The sequence below is a fragment of the Sander lucioperca genome, chromosome 12 (genome assembly GCF_008315115.2).
Source record: "Sander lucioperca isolate FBNREF2018 chromosome 12, SLUC_FBN_1.2, whole genome shotgun sequence".
Taxonomy (NCBI): domain Eukaryota; kingdom Metazoa; phylum Chordata; class Actinopteri; order Perciformes; family Percidae; genus Sander; species Sander lucioperca.
The window spans coordinates 22290054-22307553 of NC_050184.1; the positions used below are offsets into that span (position 1 = coordinate 22290054).

Here is a 17500-nt window from a genome sequence, read left to right on the forward strand (position 1 = left end):
AGTTCCCAGACCAAACATCTGGATGTGGGTCTGGCTAGTCAGGCGAAAGAACACGTAGAATCTGTCTGTAACCTTTTGGGAGCTTTAGAAACCCATCAAAGATGTTTTTAACCTGTTAAAGTCTCTCTAAACCTTTTCACAAATAACTAATTGCATTATAGGGAAATTCAGGAACCTAGAAAACCTTGTTATACCTTTTCTAAACCCTTAGAAAACATTACCATTTGGCCCATTATGAAGAACCTACTGGTGTTACGGAATGGCACTGGAGATTCGACCCAAAAGCAGACGTGACACAGGAAATACGTTTAAGTGATTTAATAAAGATAAATATATACAGAGAATAGTGCAAGGGGCAAGGGGGTGTCGTGTCCAGGGGAACCAGTGGTGAGTGGCCTTACAGTTGCTGAATCTGTCTTCGTTTTAGATCGACAAAGGTCAGTTTGAAAGATTTTTGTCAGATTTTGAGAAGCGGCGAGACGTGGACCTGCGAGAGATTTCTTCCTTCCCTGTGCTCTACTTCTATTGGATAGTCACGCCGCGTTCAACAGATTAATTTGCATAAAGATGGGAATCGGCCAGCTTTTTGACGCGCAGCATTTTTTCAAATGCAGCGCCGCAAAAGCTTTGCGGGCACGCTAAAGTCGCTTGACGTCACCCATAGGAATAAAGTGGAGCGCGACAGAAATGTCGCACAGCCAGGTGGATCTGCACGGTCACTCTAATTATAGGAACCTGTATTGGTACCTTTTAAGGTGCTGACACACAGAGCCGATTATCGGCCGTCGGACCGTCTGGCGAGGTCGGTGACTTGAGTCTGTTCGGTGTGTTCTGAGGCACTTTTTGGACTGATCAGTCCGACTGCCTTTTCTGCCAACGGTCGGCATCTGGTTGGTGTGTAAGCACCTTTGGTGTAATTAAAACACTTAAAAACCTCCTTAACAAAACAAGTTTGGTTATATAAAAGCTGTTTAAAAGAAGGCAAAATATTAAAAGCAGGTTAAAAGAACCACTGGACAGGACGGACAGCAGGAGAATACAACTTTAAATAACAGGTCACCTCCACACCGCCCTGGTCTCTCTCCTGGAGACATTACAAAATAAATAATTGAAATAAATAAAATATATATAGAGTTATGTAAATAAATAGCCCAGCATCACAATACAAAAGTAATTCTATCCCAATATTAAAGACATATTATTTAACCTCAGGGTTAGGTGCCTTGAAGTCAACGGTCGCAGCGCTGCCTGGAAGGAGACGTTGGGGACTTAAAACACCATTGAGCGCCTGTACCCGGCTCACAGTCACTTTTTGGCTTCTAATCCCACGAATCCCCAACGGCAAATTGCACCCTGCGTTCATACAACATTTCAGAAACCTGTTACAACCTTTAGACAAATAACAAACATTATAGGAACCCGTATTGGTACCTTTTAGAAACCCCTCAGAACTGTTCATCAAGAAACTGTTGAACCTTTCTGGACGCGTCAGAAGCATCATTTTTAGAAACTCTTTACGTAACAGTATGCCTCCAACGAGGAGAAGACAATGTACATTAACCAAAGGCTGAAGAACAGGCAGGTGGTGAGGATTTTGGGGACCCTGGGTCCGCCCAGTCCCCCGCCAATCTCCCCGCCGATGCAGATTAAGGCAAAGATGGTGAAGAGTGTGACGGAGAAGGCCAGCGTGCCCGGGTCCACCCTGAATTCATCACCCTTGAAGTAGTGGTAGATGGCGGCGATGGACCAGGCCACGGCGATACCCAGGAAGACGTTAACGGCGTTACTGCCCATCACGTTCCCGATGGAGGCGTCGGCGTATTGGTCCTGGATGGCTGCCACCTTACTGGCAAAGGTGTCTAAAGGGAGAGAGAAAGTTGAGAGGAGACGCTAAGTTTAAAAGGTCCTATGACATGCTGCTTTTTGGATGCTTTTATATAGACCAGTGGTCCCCTAATACTGTATCTGAAGTCTCTTTATATAGACCTTAGTGGTCCCCTAATACTGTATCTGAAGTCTCTTTATATAGACCTTAGTGGTCCCCTAATACTGTATCTGAAGTCTCTTTATATAGACCTTAGTGGTCCCCTAATACTGTATCTGAAGTCTCTTTATATAGACCTTAGTGGTCCCCTAATACTGTATCTGAAGTCTCTTTTATATAGACCTTAGTGGTCCCCTAATACTGTATCTGAAGTCTCTTTCCTGAAATTCAGCCTTGGTGCAGAATTACAGCCACTAGAGCCAGTCCCACAATGAGCTTTCCTTAGGATGTACCATTTCTGTGTCTGTAGCTTTAAATGCTATTGAGGAGGAGGGGGGGTCTTGACCAACTGACACTTTGCTTGTTTGAAAGCCATGATGTCTCTCTCTCTCTCATGGGTGGGCCAAATTCTCTGGGCGGGCAAAGCAGAGAAAGGGGAGGTAACCTTTCCCCTTATGACGTCATAAAGGGAAGATTCCAGATCGGCCCATCTGAGCTTTCATTTTCTCAAAGGCAGAGCAGGATACCCAGGGCTCGGTTTACACCTATCACCATTTCTAGCCACTGGGGAACCATAGGCAGGCTGGGGGAACTCATATTAATGTTAAAAAACCTCTTAAAGTGAAATGGTCATGCCATGGGACCTTTAAACTTAAAGGGTAATTTTGTTTTTATTTTACCTTTACCCTATTTTCCCATGCTTTCGGTGTCTAAGTGACTAAAAATCTTTGAAACTGGTCCAGTACTGAGAGAGAACACTTTAACCGGAAGCCGTGAACCGGGCTGCAATTTAACCCTATATGACAAATGTTCACCGCATAGTCGCCGATACCGTGGGTGCTCCGGAGCTTGAGCATTGAACATTCATTTAAAATTAAAACATTGCAGTTGGTGCTAAGTGGAGCGTCTGTCATAGTGTGATTGGCTATGTCGCTGTCAGTCCCCTGCTCCATATCCACCAATCACAGCATCTCTTGGATGAAAACGCCTCTTTAGTGACCCCCCCCCCCCCTCCATTCCTACTATACAGTGTGTGCATGTGCATTAGGTAATCAGAGTGAGACTAAAATGGACAGATTTGTTATTAAAAAAGCAAAACCTAATGATGCAAGTGCATCGACGACATCCACCACCAGTGTGCTATCTTCATGTAACATCGATAGCTATAGGCCCAGGCCTACTAATTCATGTTTAGGTTAGACATTGATTCTTAATTTCCCACGAAGCTGATCGTGGTTACATGTCAGTTAAACTTTTCGTCTCAAAGTATTTGTGAGAAGTGGCGCTGTCCTGAGTTGAAAGCCTACTTTACCTCTTTATTATCGAGTTAATAGGTGTTTTCGTGTCGGCTGCTGTCCATTTCCTAAGGTTCTGAAATGCAAACATATTCTGACTAACCCTAACCCTAACCCAAGGGCGTGCGCCCATGAGCACCCACAGAGGAAAACATAAATCGGCGCCTATGGTTCAGCGTCAGTTTGCGGTGGGTTTGTTTTGTTGATGGTGATTTTGGGGCTATTTCATGTTAAACAAAGGCTACGTTCAGACTGCAGGCAAAAGTGGCCCAAATCTGATTTTTTTGGGGTCAAGTGACCAGGTCAGACTTCTTCAGATGTAGTGTGAACACTCAAATCTAGCCCAGATCAGAGTTTTTCAAATCAGATTCAGGCCACTTCCATATGTGGTCCTGAATCAGATTTTTTTCAATGCGGCCGCAGTGTGAACAACCAAGGAGGATTTGATGTAGGGCTTTGACTCCGAACTTCGCTATTCGAATATAATTCGAATATTTAAAAAAATATTGATATTCGAACGAATATTAGGCAGCCCTTAATATTCTAACCTGTTATGGACATTGTTTTTTTGTAAATGTGTTTGCTTGTAAACGTTTTCAATTCAGATTCCGAGGCTTTTTCACGCATTTCAAAATCTCGCTCGGCCGTGGCTTGGTAGGGTTGAATTTCCCCCCCGACTCATTTCCTGGTTCTCCTTCTCCATCAACAACATGAAATCAAGGAGAGGGTTAACTTTTCCTGCTCCAGATTTACCACCGTGGTCAGAAAGAACAGGGGAGACACTTAGTTTCTCTCACTATGACTCTAGAGTCACTACTCACTCTGAAGCTACCGGTAATCACCGTCACTCTCTCACTCTAACACACACTCCCCACACACACACACACACACATGCCGGCTCGACGCACACACCAGCGCAAAAGTATAAACATCAGACCACTTACGTAGGCTGCGGTGAAATATCCGAACTTCCTGTTGAAAGCCTACTGTTTGTGTTTAATCCAGGGTCTGACTTTTATTAAAAAAATTGTTGTGGCAGTGTGTTTTTCTTCTGAAAACATCATTGCACGCCTACTGACTGATACACTGCCCTCTGGTGGACAGGACATATACGAAGTTTGATACCAATATAAGCCTTACTGAAGGCATTTAATGGTCAAAATAGTATTAATAAATATTCGAATATATTCGAATATTAATAAACAAACGAACTTTGAATATGATTTTTGGGCAAAAGTCAAAGCCCTAATTTGATGCAACTTTTACATCAATAACCCTCGCTGCGCCCTCTCTCCCTGCAGGGAGGGGCGGGGCCCCCTGCTCCCGGGCGGACTGTCGGGAGGTGGAGCGTGAGCGCGTGCGATAGGACCCGAAAGATGGCGAACTATGCCTGGGCAGGGCGAAGCCAGAGCAAACTCTGGTGGAGGCCCGTAGTGGTCCTGACGTGCAAATCGGTCGTCCAGTCACAGACCTCCTGTTATGGTTTTAGGTTATTTCTGTTACCTATTTGTTCATTTCTGTTGTCTTTATTGTTTATTTGTTCATGTTCCCTGTGTTTGTGTTTTCTGTAGATTTCTGTTCAGTTATCTCCTGGTTTATTGTTTATGTTTTGGTTCATTCATGTATTGTGTTCGGTGTGTCTAGTCTCTGTGTTTAGGTTGTTTCATGTTTCCTGTATGTTGTTTTGGTTTCCTGTTTTATTTTGATAGTCTGGTTTTCTGTCTTGTCATGTCTAGTTTTACTTTCTGTGTTTTCCCGCCTTTGTTAATTACCCTGTCTCTCCTAATGTGTTTCACCTGCTGTGTCACCTGCCCATCGTTACCTCATTACCCAGTGTATTTAGCCCTTGTGTTTCCCTTGTCTCTTGTCAGATCGTTTTGTGTCGTTGTCCTGTCAGTGTGTGTTCCTGTATTTGTCTCGGCTCCCTGGATTCCCTGTTCTTGTTTTTTGTACCTTATACCTTTTTTGCCTGTTGCCATCAGGACACCCTTTGTTGTTTGCTCCCCTCCTTTTTGTCCATTAAATCTGAGTTTCAACGCTGCTCCTGTCTGCTCTCTCTCTCTGCATTTGGGTCCACCATTCCTCAATCTCACAACAGAACGATCTGACCAGACATGGACCCAGCGGAGAAGCTTCTCTTCAAAAAGAAGGTTTTGGAGTTCGGCTGGACCGTGCAGTGTCTGCGGTGCTCTGAGCCTGACCAGCGCCCTCCTTTTCTGGAGAAGCTCACCAGCCAGCAGCAGTGGTTGTCGGAGAGACCGTGGGTGAGTCACTTTGTTCCCCAGTTGGAGGGTATTAAGCACTGGCTCAATGACTTTTTTCAAGCCACCTCCAGTGACTCACCCACCAGCCAGCTTCCTCCCCAGTCGGCAAACGCTGTGGTCATCGGGGCATGTTTTGTCGATCCGCCCACTTCCCCTCCGGCTTCACCAGAACGCTTGCTGGATTGCTCAGAGGCTACCCAGTCAGCGTATGCCCCCAACCACCAGCCGTCCTATGAGGGTACCCGCCTGGCTGTTTTCTCTGGGATCCGCGGAGGTCGCAGACGGGGAGGAGGAAGACATGGCTCCCGTCGCAATGCCCCGCTCTTCACCCCAGAGTCCTCATCCCCTTCTGTTCCCGAGCTGACGGACAGCTCTCCTGTTCCCGGGCTGACGTGCAGCTCTTCTGACCCCGAGCTGGCGTGCAGCTCCTCTGACCCCGAGCTGGCGTGCAGCTCCTCTGACCCCGAGCTGGTGTGCAGCCCCTCTGACCCCGAGCTGGCGTGCAGCTCCCCTGACTCCGAGCTGGCGTGCAGCTCCTCTGACCCCGAGCTGGCGTGGAGCTCCCCTGACCCCGAGCTGGCGTGCAGCTCCTCTGACCCCGAGCTGGCGTGCAGCTCCCCTGACCCCGAGCTGGCGTGCAGCTCCTCTGACTCCGAGCTGGCGTGCAGCTCCTCTGATTCTGAGCTAGCTAGCAACCTCCCTGAGTCCCGGCTAGCTAGCGATCCCCCTGATTCCCCGCTAGCTAGCAACTCCCCAGAATGCAGGCTAGCTAGCAGCTTTCCTGAGCCCCGGCTAGCTAACAGTCTTCCTGAGCCCCAGCTAGCTAGCAACCTCCCTGGGCCACAGCTAGTTAGCAATTCCCCAGAATCCAGGCTAGCTAGCAGTCTTCTTGATTCCCGGCTAGCTAGCAGCCTCTCTACTTCCCCGCTAGCTAGCAACCTCCTTGGATCCGGGCTAGCTAGCAACCTTCCCGAGCCTCGGCTAGCGAGCAACCCCCCTGAATCCAGGCTAGCTAGAAGCCTTTCCGAGCCCCAGCTAGCTAGCAACCTCCATGAGCCCCGGCTAGCTAGCGATCCCCCTGTGTCCCTGCTAGCTAGCGATTCCCCCGAGCCCATGCTAGCTAGCATTTCCCCAGAAGCCAGGCTAGCTAGCAGTCTTCCTGATTCCCGGCTAGCTAGCAGCCTCTCAGCTTCCCCGCTAGCCAGCAACCTCCCAAAATCCAGGCTAGCTAGCAAACCCCTTGAATCCAGGCTAGCTAGTAGTCTTCCCGAGCCCCGGCTACCTAGCAGCCCTCTTGAATCCAGGCTAGCTAACAGCCTCCCCGATCCCTGGCTAGTTAGCAACCCCCCTAAGCCCCTGCTAGCTAGCGATCCCCCAGAGCCCATGCTAGCTAGCATTTCCCCTGAATCCAGAGTAGCTAGCAGTCTTCCTGATTCCCGGCTAGCTAGCAGCCTCCCTATTTCCCCGCTAGCTAGCAATTTCCCTGAGCCCCAGCTAGCTAGCATCCCTCTTGAACCCCGGTTAGCTAGCAACCTCCCTGAGCCACAGCTAGCTAGCAACCTCCCTGATTTCCTGCTAGCCAGCATCTCCCCTGAACCCAGGCTAGTTAGCGGCGCTCCTGAGCCCCGGCTAGCTAGCAGTTTCCCTGAGCCCCGGCTGGCCTACAACCCCCCTGATTCCCTGCTAGCTAGCATCCCCCCTGAATCCAGGCTAGCTAGCAACCTCCCTGAGCCCCAGCTAGCTAGCATCCCTCTTGAACCCCGGTTAGCTAGCAACCTCCCTGAGCCACAGCTAGCTAGCAACCTCCCTGATTTCCTGCTAGCCAGCATCTCCCCTGAACCCAGGCTAGTTAGCGGCCCTCCTGAGCCCCGGCTAGCTAGCAGTTTCCCTGAGCCCCGGCTGGCCTACAACCCCCCTGATTCCCTGCTAGCTAGCATCCCCCCTGAATCCAGGCTAGCTAGCAACTTCCCTGAGCCCCGGCTGGCCTACAACCCCCCTGATTCCCTGCTAGCTAGCATCCCCCCTGAATCCAGGCTAGCTAGCAACTTCCCTGAACCCCGGCTAGCTAGCAACTTCCCTGAGCCCCCGCCCAATAAAGGCAAGTGACTTTATATCTAAGATGGGGGTCACCGATGACGTTGAGGCGTACCTGCATGCCTTTGAAGCCACGGCCACTAGGGAAGCCTGGCCCAAGCAACAGTGGGTTGGTCTGTTAGCCCCCTTCCTAATCGGGGAGTCGCTGAATGCTGTCCGGGACCTGGGCCCCGACCAGGCAACTGATTATGATGCCCTGAAGTCTGAGATCCTCAGCAGAAATGGACTCACCAAATTTGGTATGGCCCAGCGCTTCCACAGCTGGACCTTCCAACCTGACCAGCCTCCTCGGGCGCAGATGCATGAACTTGTCCGGATCACGCAGAAATGGTTGGATCCGAAGAGGAATACGGCAGCGGCGGTGGTAGAGGCTATTGTGGTGGACCGTTACTTATGTGCCCTGCCCTATGAGGCGAAACGATTCATCAGTCAACAGGCCTTGACCACGGCGGATCTGACTGTGGAAGCCGTGGAAAAGTACCAGGCCACAGCGGAGATGCTGCGTGCTTCCAGAAAAGACCCCAGGGGTGCGTCTCCACCACAGATGGGAGGGGCCCGTCCAAAGAGCCCCAAGGTCTCGAGTCCAGCCACGTCAGGACCGAACCCGGCTCCAGGCGGAGCCAGAAACCAGGCAGGTCCAAGAAGAATACAACGGGAGAGTGAAACCCGACAGTGTTACCGGTGTGGGGAGATGGGACATATCTCCTGGCAGTGTGGGAAGCCGGCGGATGAACCTATGCCCACTGCTGAGTCCTCCAGCCCACCACCTACACACCGTTTTGCCTCGCTCCTGGGAGTCATAGATGGCGGCCCAGATCGACCCCCCACCTGCCCGGTGACTGTGAATCACCATGATGTGGAGGCCTTACTAGATTCAGGTAGCCTGGCCACCCTGGTGCGTAAGGACCTGGTGGGCCCATCGTGTCTGATCCCAGGGAAAGCCCTCCCGGTTTCCTGTGTCCATGGAGACACCAGAGACTACCCTGTCACTGAACTCACAATGACCACCACCCGGGGCACCATACTCACGACAGCAGGGGTGGTTGATTCCCTCCCCGTCCCTGTCCTAATTGGACAGACTGCCCAGTCTTTTACCCACTCTGGAGAGAGACTCAGGAGAGGCCAACCCGAGTACCTCGGGAACGGAGAGGTAAGACTCACCCTGAGAAAGCTCAAGTGCAACCCTCTGAATCACTCACTCCTGTCTGTACTCTGACAGGGATGGCAGGTGCCCAGACAGACACAGAAGCTGGTCTAGATACGGGAGAAGAGAACGTGGCCCAGGACAGTGCTCCGATCTCCAGCGAGGAAGACGTCCAAGGCACCCCAGAGCTTCCCCCTCTCACATACCAGTATGGTACGGCTCAATTACAAGATCCCACTCTTGCAAATGCCTTAAGAAATGTGCAGCTATTAGAGGGAGTAGTGTTAGGCGAAAGAACAGGCCCCACTTACCCCCATTTCGTAGTAAGCCGGGGGTTATTGTATCAGGTAGTGAAGAAAAATGCTGAAGTGCATGAACAGCTCCTCGTGCCACAGCCCTATCGGGCCACCGTACTCAACCTAGCACACACGCACCCGCTAGGGGCCCACTTAGGGGTAGAAAAGACTAAGGAAAGAATCATGCAACGTTTCTTTTGGCCAGGAGTACACAAAGAGGTAGAGAACTACTGTCGTAGTTGCCCTGAGTGTCAGCAGGTGGCGCCCAAGCCCACATATAGAATCCCCCTCATTCCCTTGCCTATTATCGAAACTCCTTTTGAGAGGATTGGGTTAGATATAGTTGGGCCCTTACCGAAGAGTTCCAGGGGGCATCAGTACATTCTGGTCATCCTGGACTATGCATCCCGGTACCCTGGGGCCATTCCGCTGAGGAAGGCTACATCCAGACAAATCGCCAAAGAGCTGTTCCTTCTCTCAACTAGTCTGGGAATCCCAAAGGAGATATTGACGGACCAAGGGACCCCGTTCATGTCCAGGGTGATAAAAGAAGGTGCTTTACTGAAAATCAAACAGCTGAGAACCTCAGTCTACCACCCCCAGACGGACGGCTTAGTCGAACGTTTTAACAAAACGCTAAAATCCATGCTGCAGAAGGCGGTTGGGGAAGATGGGCGCAACTGGGATCAGCTGTTACCTTACATATTATTCGCGGTAAGAGAGGTACCGCAATCTTCTACTGGTTTTTCACCCTTTGAGCTCCTGCTTTCCTACAGACCCAGAGGACTGCTCGACATCGCCAAGGAAGCCTGGGAGGAGCAGCCATGCCAACGGCGGACACTGATCGAGCATGTCAGGGCCATGAGGGAGAGAATGAAGGCCATCTATCCCATGATGCGTGAACACCTGGAGGCCAGTCAGCGGCAACAGCAAGCCTCCTACAACAGATCTGCTCAACCCAGAGAGTTTAAGTCGGGGGACAGAGTGCTGGTCCTGGTGCCAACCGTCGAGTGTAAATTTCTGGCAACATGGCAAGGACCATATGAGGTCATTGAACGGGTGGGAGAGGTAAACTACAAGGGGAGGCAACCTGATAGAAGAAAACCTGAGCAAATTTATCATGTTAACCTCTTAAAGAAGTGGCACGCCAGAGAGGCAATGTTCAGCTGTCTCCCCCCCACAGAGTCCAAGGAACCGGTGCGAGAAGAGGTTCAGCTGGGTTCAAATCTGTCCCCACATCAACGACAGATGGCCCTGGAGCTCGTGGACCGAAACCGGGATGTCTTCTCCTCCCTTCCCGGACACACAGAAGTGGTCCAACATGAGATCCGCACCATGCCTGGCCAGACGGTAAACCAGTGCCCGTACCGCGTGCCGGAGGCTCGTAAAGTAGCTATACAGGAGGAGGTAAGGAAGATGATGGAGCTGGGAATAATCGAGGAGTCCCAAAGTGCCTGGGCAAGTCCCATTGTACTAGTTCCCAAACCAGACGGATCAGTACGATTTTGTAATGATTATCGGAAGTTGAATGAAGTGTCTGAATTTGATGCATACCCAATGCCTCGTGTCGATGATTTAATAGACTCCTTGGGGCATGCTCGCTTCCTAACCACTCTTGACCTCACAAAAGGCTATTGGCAGGTGCCCCTGACCCCGGCGTCTAAGGAGAAGACAGCATTTGCCACCCCGGAGGGGCTCTACCAGTATACCCGGCTTCCGTTTGGTCTCCACGGGGCACCTGCAACGTTCTAACGCCTGATGGATCGTGTCCTTGCTCCCCACAAGAGGTACGCAGCGGCATATTTGGATGACGTGGCCATACAAAGTCCAGACTGGGCCAGCCACATACCTCGAGTACAAGCGGTGCTAGATTCGCTCAGGGAGGCAGGGCTCACAGCGAACCCGAAGAAGTGCAGGCTGGCCTTCAGTGAGACGAATTACCTGGGGTACACCATTGGGCGGGGGTTGGTCAAACCTCAGAAAGCCAAATTGCAGGCCATACAGGACTGGCCACGGCCCATCACCAAGAAGCAGGTGAGGTCATTTTTGGGTCTAGCCGGCTACTATAGACGTTTTATTATGGATTTTGCTACCAAGGCTAACCCTTTGACAGAGCTGACGACCAAACGCCACTCACGGATGGTGAAGTGGAACCCTGCAGCGGAGGCGGCCTTCGTCGAACTGAAGCAAGCACTCTGCTCCAGTCCGATCCTGGTGGCGCTGGACTTCAAGAGAGAATTCATTGTCCAAGCGGATGCTTCAGAGGTGGGTCTGGGTGCTGTCCTCGCCCAGGCACATGACGGTGAAGAACATCCAGTTCTCTACCTGAGTAGGAAGTTACTTTAAAGGGAGAGGAACTATTCAACGGTGGAAAAGGAGTGTCTCGCTGTAACCTGGGCCCTGGAGTCCCTGCGGTTCTATCTCCTAGGCCGACGTTTCACGGTGGTATCTGATCATGCCCCTCTGCAGTGGATGGCCAAGAACAAAGAAACTAACAGTAGAGTTACCAGATGGTTTTTGAGCTTGCAAGCGTTTAACTTTTCTGTCATCCATAGGGCTGGCAAGCGCCATGGCAACGCGGATGCCCTCTCCCGGTGTGATGCCTTCTTCTCGGCCTTTGCCCCGACGAGGACGTCAGTCTCGAGGGGGGGGATGTGTGATGTCACGAGAGGCTGTGTCCTGGAAGGACGTTACATTCCTTTGAAGTGGCTGCAATCACAAGCAGCTGTGGCTCCATCTGCTGGTGCAGTCGGGAACTCCTCCCCTCAAGACACTACATTCCCACACACAGCTGAGACTGATCAGATCCTGATGAGCTGCAGAGCTTTTTAAGGCCTAGAGACACACTCGTGTGGCAGTGTGGGTTTTGGAGAGACAAACTACAAGCTGTGCTCGCTGCAGAGGAATACGAAAGGTGGGGAATCATTACCAGACGTCGGAAGGACTTACAGGCTGGATTGGCCACTGGCTGCAACTCGGATTGAAGTAAGGCTGAAAGGATTGTTTTTACCTGAGGGAATCAAGATTACGATTTAATAACCAGAAGAGACATTATTTGAAGTTTTGACCCTTGAAGATTAACCGGATCCCACTTGTGAAGTTGGAATGCTGTGTTCTTTTTGTTAATTCCCTAGAACTGTAATAAAACCCTTATTTTGTTTGAACATTGTGTCCTCGCACTGCTTGAGCTGTCCCCCTGAGAGCGGTGTAGCCTCTCATGACGTCACTATATATATATATATATATATATATATATATATATATATATATATATATATATATATATATATATATATATATATATATATATATATACCAGCTCTAGTCTACAATTACAATGAATTCAACTTAAAATTAAACATGCATTGTTTAGGCTACTACTGAACCAATATTGGTACCGATACCTGAAATTCGGTTCCGTTTTTTTGGTACTTTCCCTCTATAATTACAAAACAATTATTTCAGTTGTAAAAATTATTGTCAAACCTATTTATCCTATGTACTTAGAACACTATGTTATTTTATTAATTAAACAAAATCCATTTGGGATTTTGGTCGCAGTCTGGAGCCCTATACTAGCCCTGGCACTACAAGCTGAAAGGTCCTGACCTGATGGGTTCAGGTCCAGTTCTTACCGGATCTGACCGTGATGGCTTCCATGAACTGCTCTCTCCAGCTGTTTGTCCGCTCACCAGGGCCAGGTTGTTTTTCTTCAGGAGTTTATCCACGGTGCTCTGAAACACAGACGGCCAATCAAACCATGTTCCTGCTGTACGTGTTTATTACGTTGTGTTTTAACTGTGACTAAAATAAAACAAGAAGGGATCCCACCTTGAACTCGTACGACTCCTCTATGACGACCTCCAGTTTGACGTGCTCGCCCATCATCGGTCTGGCCATCTCTGCGATCCGCCTTTCCTCTTCCTCCTTGAGAGAGAGAGAGAGAGAGAGAGAGAGAGAGAGACTCAAGACAGAAGCGGGTGGTGATGGGGCAGTGGGTATGACACATGCCTTTGGTGTGGGAGATCTGGGTTTGATTCCCACTGAGATACATCAGCCTATGTGTCCCTAAGCAAGGCACTTAACTCTTAGTTGCTCCAGAGGCGTGCGACCTCTTTGGATAAAACGTCAGCTAAATGACATGTAATGTAATGTAAGGGAGGTTTGATAATTTAACCTCATTATGAAGTATCAGTTGAGTCAGCAGCTCATGTTGCGGAGCTAATCCTGAAATCCTGAATCTAGAAGTAATAACTAGTTATTTACACATTTTGCACATTTGTTGTTTAAACCGACAAACGGACACAGACAAAGTCATAGTAAGTCGTAAAAAGGACAGATGGATGAGAGACATATAGACTGATGGGTGGATGGACAGGTGGTGGACATATAGACTGATGGGTGGACAGACAGGTGATGGACATATAGACTGATGGGTGGACAGACAGGTGGTGGACATATAGACTGATGGGTGGACAGACAGGTGGTGGACATATAGACTGATGGGTGGACAGACAGGTGGTGGACATATAGACTGATGGGTGGACGGACAGGTGGTGGACATATAGACTGATGGGTGGACAGACAGGTGGTGGACATATAGACTGATGGGTGGACGGACAGGTGGTGGACATATATAGTGTGTCTCAAATCGCGCACTTCCGTTAGTGTACTAACGGAAGTGCACTTCGTACACTACGTACTTACTTGCATAGTGCGTAAAATTTGACAGGGTAGTGTTGTCTCAAATCGCGCACTGCCTTATGTACTTACAGGAAATGACATCACAACATCTCAGTCCTCCTTCTTCTTCTATGAAATTGTGAATTGTACCCAAGGCAGAGCATTCCCAACACTGTTGTCACTCGTGAAAAACACATTTCTGCTTTGTTCATCAAAATGAATGTGATTGTTGTTATTGTTGCTTGTTTTTGCCCTCTGTTTTATGCAACCGTAGACTTACCGGTATGATGATATTCATACTTTTGCTCCTAATTCATTGTAAAAAAACAACCCAAAATGGCCATTTTTAGTTATTTTAGCAAAATCTGAGCAATTCAAATGGTGTCCAACTGACATAAAGAACAAGCATAGAAAATAGTCATATTACATGTTTATATAAGGGTGTTTATTGCAATAGCTATTAATTACAGTGACAATACAAGAGTGAAAGCAGAGGCAACCCAATAGACATTTAAATATATCCCATTGTTCTATTCATTGCTGGCCCTGTACTTTGATGGGGAAAGTGATATGATGGTGGACTTCAGACTCTCCAGGGGATCCTTTAATGGTACATCCTCGGCACGGCGTGTGACCATGGCTGGGGACCCGTCATCGAGGCCCTTGTCTTCCTCTTTTGGCTCGCCAGCGGTACCTCTTATCGTGGTTTAGCCAGAGCCTTTGCTATGCCCCGGGCCACTGTGCACCGTGCTGTCCACCAGACCAGCAGGGAAATCCTCTCTCTCCTCCCCCAGGTCGTTGGCCTTCCAGCAGAGGAGGACTTCCCTCAAGTTGGCAGCATTGACGGCCACGTCTGTGTCCCTAACGATTATATAAGTCAGGACACAAACAGCACTGTTAATACGTTATAACATAGCATACATTAACGTACTGTAACATTACTACTAACGCTCGCAGCTTCATGTATATCTACAAGATCACACATCTAACGCTAAAATTGTCTACAGTGAGGACGATAGTTTAACACAACAAACAACCGTATACCACAACACATGTAACATTAGCTAGGTTATAACTTATTTGCCAGTGGTTAAACCAAAGAGTATAGACGTACCCGTAACTTCTTTGGTTAAACTGTGCCGCTGTTAGCTTGCTAAGGTTAGCGAAAGCTAGCTTGATAGCACATCAAATTACGGTACAAATTAACGTTATAATTCGCGGTACAAAAATCATCACCGACTCCAAAATTAACCAAATATACATAAACAGGTGGCTTATATGTTATACAAGTATAGCAAAAGACTAATGTTCAACTTACATTTGTAATACTCCGTGGGTCTCGCTGTCGCGTATTCGGCCGCCATTATCGAAAGTTTTTCACCTTTTGTTAGCTCCGCCCCTTCCGCTACGTCGCCAAGATGGCGACCGTTGAGGGTGGAAAGTGTCCATCGATCCACACTCAACTTTTTGACCGTTATGAGTGCACCATCCGGGTACTTGTAGTGCACTGCATTTACCACACTTCGACGAGTGACAGATTGAGTGTACTCAAATAGCTAGTATAAGTACAGAAGTGCGCGATTTGAGACACACCTATAGACTGATGGGTGGATGGACAGGTGATGGACATATAGACGGATGGCTAGACGGACATGTAGTGGGCATAGACTGATGGATGGATGGACAGGTGGTGGACATATAGACTGATGGGTGGACAGGTGGTGGACATATAGACTGAAAGGACTGAAGGACGTACCTGTGATGTTGATGATGGCGGAGGGGGCAGGGTGGTCTCGTCCCTGGACCTTCCTGTAGACGTCTCTGCCTGAACAGGGGAACACAAACAGACAAAGAGCGACAGACAGACAAACAGACGAGAGACAGACAAAGAGACAGACGAGAGCCAGACAGACAGACAAAGAGACATACAGACAGACAGACGAGAGACAAAGAGACAGACGAGAGACAGACAGACAGACAGACAGACAGACGGACAGACGAGAGACAGACAAACAGACAGACAAAGAGACAGACGAGAGACCCAAACGTGTCAAAAAAAGCGCCACAAATGTTATAAAACCCCCAAAAAGCATCTAAAAAAAGTGCCAAAAGGATCTCCAGCTTTACCGGCCGGCAGTCACCTGATTTCGTAGGATGTCATACGAATTGTTGTAACCCTACAGGACAAATGTTCAGCATCAGTCAGCGTCCACTAAAAGTTCAGTTTTTACCGCTGACAGACTCAGATTATTATTCTAAGTGTCTGACAACATTATGAAAGGATCCCTACAGAGATAGACCTTTTAGTTAAAGAGTAAGATCCTTTTAGTTTATCATGAAACAGCCCCAAAATCACCATCACCAAACTACACCAGACTCCATGTAAATAATCAGGACTTTTAGCGTGTATAGAGCCAGCATATTTCCACCAGACTCCATGTAAATAATCAGGACTTTTAGCGTGTATAGAGCCAGCATATTTCCACCAGACTCCATGTAAATAATCAGGACTTTTAGCGTGTATAGAGCCAGCATATTTCCACCGGACTCCATGTAAATAATCAGCACTTTTAGCGTGTATAGAGCCAGCATATTTCCACCAGACTCCATGTAAATAATCAGGACTTTTAGCGTGTATAGAGCCAGCATATCTCCACCAGACTCCATGTAAATAATCAGTACTTTTAGCGTGTATAGAGCCAGCATATTTCCACCAGACTCCATGTAAATAATCAGGACTTTTAGCGTGTATAGAGCCAGCATATCTCCACCAGACTCCATGTAAATAATCAGTACTTTTAGCGTGTATAGAGCCTGCTTATCGTACTCCTCACGGTCAATTATTCTAACGGATATGAGCTTCCTGTGGACCAAACAGGAAACACACAACAGAGGGAGAGGAGGGGGAGGGGTTAGTGCATCAACACACACTCAGACACACACATTTAAGTCCCAGACACACCAACCAGACGGCCGACCGTCAGCAGTAAAGCCAGTGTGACTGATCAGTCTCCCCGAGTTGGTCAAAAAAGTTCCTCTGAACACACTGAAGAGACGAGATGTAATACGTCTCCATAACAGCAGGTGGCGCTGCTCTGTATTGTTGCCCAAAAATGAAAACCGGCAGCTGATTGGACGAACGCGTCACGTGGGTCTGGCTGCTGCTTCCGGATGTTACAACCTGGCATTAATGGCGGCTCATTCAGAATACGATCTCATATTTTACGAAGGTAGTTCACCGAAACGTGTTTCTGGAAACATTTTAAGAGAGAAATAGGCCGTGCAGTTGCTGAATCTGTCTTCATTTCAGATCAACAAAGGTCAGTTTAAAAGATTTTCGTCAGATTTTGAGAGGCTGTTCGCCACGCTCATCCCGCTCGCCATTTCCCGGATTAGCACTCCACCAATCAGATTGGTCATTGAGTCTGGACTGCCTGCCTTCCTACATGTCAAATTGGCCAAAATGAAGGCCGACGGCTCCTCCAACAGACGACGGCACGGAACAGACTTGAGTCACCGACCTCGCCATGCTGTCCGACGGCCGATAATTGGCTTGGTGTGTCTCGGGCTTTATAGACACACTCAGACACACAGACACACACTCAGACACACAGACACACACTCATACACACACTCAGACACACACTCAGACACACAGACACACACTCAGAAACACACTCAGACACACACACAGACTCACACTCAGAAACACACTCAGACACACTCAGACACACAAAAGA

At 48.7% G+C, this 17500-nt stretch overlaps 1 long non-coding RNA gene and 1 pseudogene across 1 annotated transcript; both read right to left on the minus strand.

Moving 5' to 3' along the window:
• Nucleotides 1-1298: 1298 nt before the first annotated feature.
• Nucleotides 1299-17500, minus strand: part of LOC116045486 — a 29696-nt pseudogene continuing 13494 nt past the window's right edge.
• Nucleotides 14188-15178, minus strand: LOC116045515. The gene is made up of 2 exons (XR_004103940.1): nt 15079-15178; nt 14188-14621 (listed from the first exon to the last, which is right to left on the minus strand). It is a non-coding gene; the product is annotated as an uncharacterized LOC116045515 (long non-coding RNA).